Source organism: Lolium rigidum, chromosome 3 (assembly GCF_022539505.1).
Source record: "Lolium rigidum isolate FL_2022 chromosome 3, APGP_CSIRO_Lrig_0.1, whole genome shotgun sequence".
Lineage (NCBI taxonomy): Eukaryota > Viridiplantae > Streptophyta > Magnoliopsida > Poales > Poaceae > Lolium > Lolium rigidum.
Genome location: NC_061510.1, coordinates 403812507 through 403820452, shown reverse-complemented (window position 1 = coordinate 403820452; position 7946 = coordinate 403812507). Strand labels below are relative to the sequence as shown.

At 52.4% G+C, this 7946-nt stretch overlaps 1 pseudogene; it reads left to right on the top strand.

Moving 5' to 3' along the window:
- Positions 1-700: 700 nt before the first annotated feature.
- On the top strand, positions 701-3976 carry LOC124703935 (annotated as a pseudogene).
- Positions 3977-7946: the final 3970 nt, after the last annotated feature.

Sequence of the window (7946 nt, the reverse complement as noted above, 5' to 3'; positions counted from 1 at the left end):
TAATGCGCCACTAGTAATCAAAATAGCAGTAACGCACCACCTAGTGCGCTACTACTAATGGTAAAGGTGCGCCACCCACAGCCATTGCAGAAAAGCAAAAAGAACGTGACACTAGTGGAGAAGAGGCCTTTGGTCCTCAGCAAATAACCCAGTGCAGAACCAAACCGGGACCATTGGGGGCATTAGGCCCGGTTCGTTTTGCCCAGGGCGGCCCCACTGGTTCAGAGCCTGTCCTGTAGTGGCCTTTGGACCCGGTTTGTATTACAAACCGGGCCTAAAGGGTGGCCGGCAGGGCGCGGCAGAGCGTGTCAGGCGTGGGAACCCTTTAGTCCCGGTTTGTAATACAAACCGGGTCCAAAGGCCCCACCTCTGGACCCGGTTTGTATTACAAACCGGGACAAAGTCCCCAATCTGGCTATATGACCTTGCCCCTGCCCAAATGTGAGCCACACTTGGCCATTTTTTCACTTTCTTCACAAGAGGGGTGTATTGCTCTCCTCTCTTCTTCACATGCACATGAGGTGTTCGATGAAATGCTTAAGAGGATTTGACACTTGAGTTTACACAAATCAAGCCACACTTAACTTGCTTTTTTCTTCTTCATCGAGGTTAACAACTTTATCCTTTTCTTCTGTAATTGATAAAATGTAATGGTTTTTCATATAATGTTAATTATATCATGCAGATGAATCGGCAATGGATGTACATTGACCGACGGTTTGACGAGTTCACTTCGGGCCTGGAGAATTTCATCGCCGTGGCTGAGGCAAACAAACATGGTGGCTTCATGTATTGTCCATGTGTCGATCGCAAGAATATCGTAAATTACGCTCACTCGAGTGTCATTAACAGCCACCTTCTCGCGGGCAGGTTTCATGCCCAGCTACTATTGTTGGACCAAGCACGGAGAAAGAGGGGTTATGATGGAAGACAATGAAGAAGAGGAAGAGGATGATGACGGTTATCCCAATTTCCCCGAATACGATGATACCGCAGAAGGCAATGAAGACAATGAAGTAGAAGATCAAGAGGCACCAGATGAGCTCGCCGATGATGATCTTGGTCGGGCCATTTCGATGCAAGGAGAGAATGTGAAACTGAAAAGGAAAGGTTGGCCTTCGACAAGATGATAGAAGATCACAACAAATTGTTATACCCAACTTGCGAAGATGGCCATAAAAAGCTAGGCAGCACACTAGAATTGTTGCAATGGAAGGCAGAGAACGGTGTCACTGACTCAGGATTTGGAAAGTTGCTGACAATAATTAAGAGGAAGCTTCCAAGGGGTAACGAATTGCCCGCCGATACGTACGAAGCGAAGAAGATTGTCTGCCCTCTAGGATTAGATGTGCAAAAGATACATGCATGCATTAATGATCGCGTCCTCTACCGCGGTGAGTACGAGAATTTGGATGCATGTCCGGTGTGCACTGCATTGCGGTATAAGATCAGACGAGATGACGACCCTGGTGATGTTGAGGGCGAGCGCCCCCGGAAGAGGGTTCCTGCCAAGGTTATGTGGTATGCTCCTATAATACCACGGCTGAAACGCTTGTTCAGAAATAAAGAGCATGCTAGGTTGTTGCGATGGCACAAAGAAGACCGTAAGAAAGACGAGATGTTGAGGCACCTCGCCGATGGCTCCCAATGGAGAAAAATCGATAGAGAGTTCCCAAACTTTGCACAGGATGCAAGGAACTTAAGGTTTGGTCTAAGTACAGATGGCATGAATCCTTTTGGAGAGCAGAGCTGCAGCCATAGCACCTAGCCTGTGACTCTTTGTATATATAACCTTCCTCCTTGGTTGTGCATGAAGCGGAAGTTCATTATGATGCCAGTGCTCATACAAGGCCCGAAGCAACCAGGGAACGACATTGATGTGTACCTGAAGCCATTAGTCGAAGAACTTCTACAGCTGTGGTCCCTAGCAGGTGTACGTGTGTGGGACGAGCACAAGCAGGAGGAATTTGACCTAAGAGCGCTGCTTTTCGTAACCATCAATGACTGGCCTGCTCTTGGTAACATTTCAGGACAGTCAAACAAGGGATACAATGCATGCACGCACTGTTTACATGACCTCGAAGGTGATTATTTGGAAAAAGGTCAGAAGGTCGTGTACCTGGGGCATCGTCGATTTCTTAGGATTACCCATCCCGTAAGAAAGAAAGGCAAGCATTACAGCGGTGAGGCTGATCACCGGAGGAAGCCTCCCCATCGTGATGGTGTTGATATATTTGGTATGGTCAAGGATCTAGATGTAATATTTGGAAAGGGTCCTCGGCGGACGGTCCGTTCCGAATGACGATGCCGGACACGCGCCCATGTGGAAGAAGAAATCTATATTTTGGGATCTACCCTATTGGAAAGTCTTAGAGGTCCGCTCTTCAATCGATGTGATGCACGTGACGAAGAATCTTTGCGTGAACCTGCTAGGCTTTCTGGGCGTGTACGGGAAGACAAAAGATACACCGTAAGCACGGGAGGACCAAGCAACGTTGGAAAGACCCCAAAAATCTGCATGAGAGAGTTAAAGGACGTCATTTATCCAGCTACGCTCTTACAAAAGCGAGAGAAGGAAATATTTTTTGAATGTCCGAGAAGTATCAAGGTCCCGTCCGGCTTCTCCTCCAATATAAAGGGAATAATAAATATGGAGAAGAAAACATTCCGTAACCCGAAGTCTCATGACCGTCACGTGATAATGACACAGCTTGCTTCCGATTGCATTGAGGGGGCTTCTACCGGAAAATGTTCGACTCGCCCATTGTGAAGCTATGTGCATTCCTCAATGCAATTTCTCGAAGGTAATAAATCCAGAAATTCTACCGAGGTTGCGGAATGATGTGGTCCAATGTCCGGTTAGTTTTGAGCTGGTGTTCCCACCATCCTTCTTCAATATTATGACACATCTCCTCGTTCACCCGGTCGATGAGATTTCCATTCTCGGTCCCGTATTTCTACACAATATGTTCCCCTTCGAGAGGTTCATGGGAGTCTTAAAGAAATATGTTCATAACCGTGCTAGGCCGAAGGAAGCATCTCCAAGGGCTATGGAACGAGAGGAGGTCATTGAATTCCGTGTTGACTTTATTCCTGACCTTAAGCCGATTGGTGTTCCCGAATCGCGGCATGAAGGGAGACTAAGTGGAAAAGGCACGCTAGGAAGGAAATCAATGATATGTATGGACGGAATTTCTTTGACTCAAGCACACTACACGGTTCTACAAAGTTCCACCTTGGTGGCTCCGTATATCGGTGACCACAAGAACTTTCTACGCTCCCAGAACCCGGGGCAGTCGAACGATTGGATTAGACGTGAACACATGTCGACTTTCGGCGGTTGGTTGCAAAAACATCTCCTGAATAACGAAGATATTGATGATCAGCTGTACTTGCTGGCCCAGACACCATCTTCGACTGTAGTGACTTTCCAAGGGTACGAGATAAATGGGAATACATTTTACACGATCGCCCAAGATAAAAAGAGCACCAACCAAAACAATGGTGTCCGATTTGATGCAATAATGAATGAAGGCCCAAATGACACATATTATGGTTACATAGAGGATATATGGGAACTTGACTATGGACCTTCTTTTAAGGTCCCTTTGTTTAGGTGCAAATGGGTCAACAAAACAGGAGGCGGGGTTCGGGTAGACAAGTTGTATGGAATGACAACGAGTGGATCTCAACAATCTTGGGTATAGAGACGAACCATTCGTCCTAGCCAAGGATGTGGCCCAGGTTTTCTATGTGAAGGACATGTCTACCAAACCAAGAAAAAGGAAACATAAGGAAACAAATACATCAAACGATGAGCCAAAGCGCCACATAGTTCTTTTCGGAAAAAGAAACATCGTGGGAGTGGAGGACAAGACAGGACATGTCAGAAGATTATAATAAGTTTGATGAAATTCCACCCTTCAGAGTGAACATTGATCCAAGCATCAAGTTAAATGATGAAGATGCTCCATGGTTAAGGCTGAAGAAGATTAAATGATGAAGATGCTCCATCATCAAGTTAATTGTAGAATGTTCATGGCACAAATGAGTATCTCAACATGGCAATCAATTTAACTGTATGTAAGATATTAAAAGTGGAGATTTCCCAACCATTTCCCCAACGAGTACTATCGTTAGAGGAGATGTAGTCGTTCGGGGCTTGCAGGGAAAAATTCCGAGGAGCAGCTTCCGAAGATGCCGTAGGGCGTGTGCACCAACGACATCTTCGAGAAGCTGCGCCACGGAGATTTCCCAAACCTTTCCCCAACAGATCGTTAGAGGAGATGTAGTCGTTCACGGGCTTGCCGGGAAATTTTTCCGAGGCACAGCCTCCGAAGATGCCGTAGGGCGCGTGTGCACCAACGACATCTTCGAGAAGCTTTGTCACGGGAGATTTCCCAACCCTTTCCTTCATCCATGGGAATGAAACTCTTCTTGGCTTGTTGATCTGCTTCGGCAAGGCATATCGATGCTCCTTTTATAGGCACTGCACCTCTTCTACTTTGTCTTGTTCTTCGACAGAGTGTCGTGCGCTACATGCTTTATCTCATCGAGCAGTGCGTCCACCCATGCGTTCTTATCCTGCCGACATCTTTAGTCCCGGTTGTACCCACCAGCCGGGACTAAAGGTTACCCACACGTCCTTATCCCACCGACAGTTTTGTTAGATGACAAAAAAAGGATCTTTCGTCCCGGTTGTACCCACCAGCCGGGACTAAAGGGTTATCCCACCGACAGTTTTGTTAGATGACAAAAAAAAATGATCTTTAGCCCCGGTTGTACCCACCAGCCGGGACTAATGTTTTCGGCGGCACTGCGTTCCCGCCTATTTTTCTTCCCGCGCTTTCCACTTCTTCCCGCCTCCGTCCTCCCGCCATTTTTTCACTATATATATGATGGCTTGGCCTGCATTTACATATCACATCTACACTCATTTCTCGCAAACCTCATCACTCGTCCCATGGCTTCCATCGTATCTCTAACCCTCCGGGAGGCGGAGGCGCTTTGCGCGTCGAACTACCCCTGCCCGCCGGGCTACCGCGTCCCGACCGGCTGGTTGCTGAGCGTCGGAGGCGTACCGGTCCCTCCTGTCCCTCTAGGTGTGGCGCGCGAGATGGCCATCACGAACCACTACTACTTCGAGCTCACGCCAGAGCAGCGGAGGAATCCCCAGTGGCATCCCGACTACTTCCCAACTTGGGAAAGCTTCTTCATCAATCGACGTGAGAGGGCGCTTGCCAGGCACGAGGAGGGCGGCCCGCCTCCTTCGGACTTCAACGAGGCCGGCCGTCGGCTGTGGTGGCGCGGCCGGACTCTCCAGGGCGTCATGGCCCACCGTGGCCCCCGCCTGTGCTACCCTCAGTCCCAGCCCACGCGTGCTCTCCCGCCGAGGTTCGACTACCGCGACCCCGATGCCAGCGACGATGATGACGGCGACTACGACGACTACAGTGGCGAGTACTATCGGGCTAGGCACGAGTATGACTGAATGACTCGAACAGTCGAATCTGGCCATATGTATCTTAATTAATTTTCAGTTGAGCTCTGTACTTTAATTCTATGTATCTGGCGGGAAACTTTTCTCATCATCAGCGTCTGCCACAACGACTTTATTGACGGTGGTGGCCAGTACATGGCGGTGACGGTGGTGGCCAGTACACGACGGTGGCGACGGTGGCGACGGTGACCTGTACATGGCGGTGGCGGCGGTGGTGGCCAGTACATGGCGGTGACGGTGGTGGCAAGTACACGGCGGTGGCGACGGTGGCCTGTACATGCATGGCGGTGGCGGTGGCGGTGGCCAGTACACGGCGGTGGCGGCGGTGGCCAGTACATGGCGGCGGCGGCGCGGTGGACACGTGTGGCAGTGCGGTGGCACGGGGAAAGGACGGCGGTGGTGGGCAGTACACGGCGGTGGCGACGGTGGCCTGTACATGGCGGTGGCGGCGGTGGTGGCCAGTACATGGCGGTGACGGTGGTGGGCAGTACACGGCGGTGGCGACGGTGGCCTGTACATGGCGGCGGCGGCGGTGGACACGTGTGGCAGTGCGGTGGCACGGGGAAAGGACGGCGGTGGTGGGCAGTACACGGCGGTGGCGACGGTGGCCTGTACATGGCGGTGGCGGCGGTGGTGGCCAGTACATGGCGGTGACGGTGGTGGCCAGTACACGGCGGTGGCGACGGTGGCGACGGTGGCCTGTACATGCATGGCGGTGGCGCTGGCGGTGGCCAGTACACGGCGGTGGCGGCGGTGGCCAGTACATGGCGGTGACGACGGTGACCTGTACATGGCGGTGACGGCGGTGGCCAGTACATGGCGGTGACGACGGTGGCCTGTACATGCATGGCGGTGGCGGCGGTGGCCAGTACATGGCGGTGACGGTGGTGGGCAGTACACGGCGGTGGCGACGGTGGCCTGTACATGGCGGCGGCGGCGGTGGACACGTGTGGCAGTGCGGTGGCACGGGGAAAGGACGGCGGTGGTGGGCAGTACACGGCGGTGGCGACGGTGGCCTGTACATGGCGGTGGCAGCGGTGGTGGCCAGTACATGGCGGTGACGGTGGTGGCCAGTACACGGCGGTGGCGACGGTGGCGACGGTGGCCTGTACATGCATGGCGGTGGCGCTGGCGGTGGCCAGTACACGGCGGTGGCGGCGGTGGCCAGTACATGGCGGCGGCGGCGGTGGACACGTGTGGCAGTGCGGTGGCCAGTAAGTGGTGTTTTTTGATTTGAAATAAGGCGGGAACGAAATTTTTTTAAAAAAATGGTCATTGGACCCGGTTTGTAATACAAACCGGGCCTAAAGGCCTTTTTTGCGCGCGCAGCGAAAACCGCAGCAAAAATGGCCTTTAGGCCCGGTTTGTATTACAAACCGGGCCCAAAGGGGGGCCTTTGGTCCCGGTTGGTGCCACGAACCGGGACCAAAGGGGGGGTGCCTTTATAACTGCTCGCTTCGTCTCCGCGGAGATCAATCCCGCGGAGACGAACGAGCGCACGCCGCCAGGCTGCCAAAATCCCGCGCCGTCGCTGCCGCCGCCTCGCACGCTGCCGCCGCGCGCACGCAACCGCCGTGCGCCGCCGCCGCCGCCTCCACCTCCGCTGCTCGCTTGAGCGCCTCGGCCGCCCCTCCTCTCCTCCCGAGCCCTCCGCCGCGCGCCGTCTCCGCCGCCGCCCGCCGCCGCCTCCTCCTCTCCGCCCGCCGACGCCGCCTCCTCCTCGACCACCGCCGCACGACGTCACGCGCCGGCCGCGTCGGCCGCCTCCTCCTCGACCGCCGCCTCCGCGCCGCCGGCAAGAGGTGAGCCGGCCGACCCCCCCCTCTATTTTTTATTTATTTTTATTATTGTTATTGATATTTGTAAAATTATTATATTGTTAGTATATTAATTGTTAGTATAGTACTTTATTAGAAAAATTGTTAGTATAGTTGTTAATTAGTATAGTTGTTAGTTAGAAATAATATATAGTTAGAAATATTAGTTACATATATTAGTTAGAAATAAGTTATGAAAATTATAGTTAGAAAAAAGTTATGAAAAGAATATTTGTTAGAAATAAGATATTCAAATTCAAATATTGAAATTATAGTGCGGGCGCCCCTACCGGTGCCGAGTCCGTGGCGGTGCCCCTACCGGCGCCCGTGGCTGTGCCGAGTCCGTGGCGGTGCCGCCGCGACATAGTGCCGACGCCCCTGCCGGCGCCCCCAAAATAGAGTATATATGTAGTGCCGGCGCCCCCAAACGGTAGTGTCGGCGCCGACTAACATATAGTGAAGTTATTTTTAATTTATGTTAACGTTGGTACATATATATATGATTTGTTTTCGTAGCTACGATGCCGCGACAGCCGCCGCGCCGTGGTCTGACTCTTCTAGAGGAGATGCAGCAGCTGGGGAGGTCCGGGACCGGGCTCCGCCGGGGTGGCACCGGGAGGTCTTAGCTT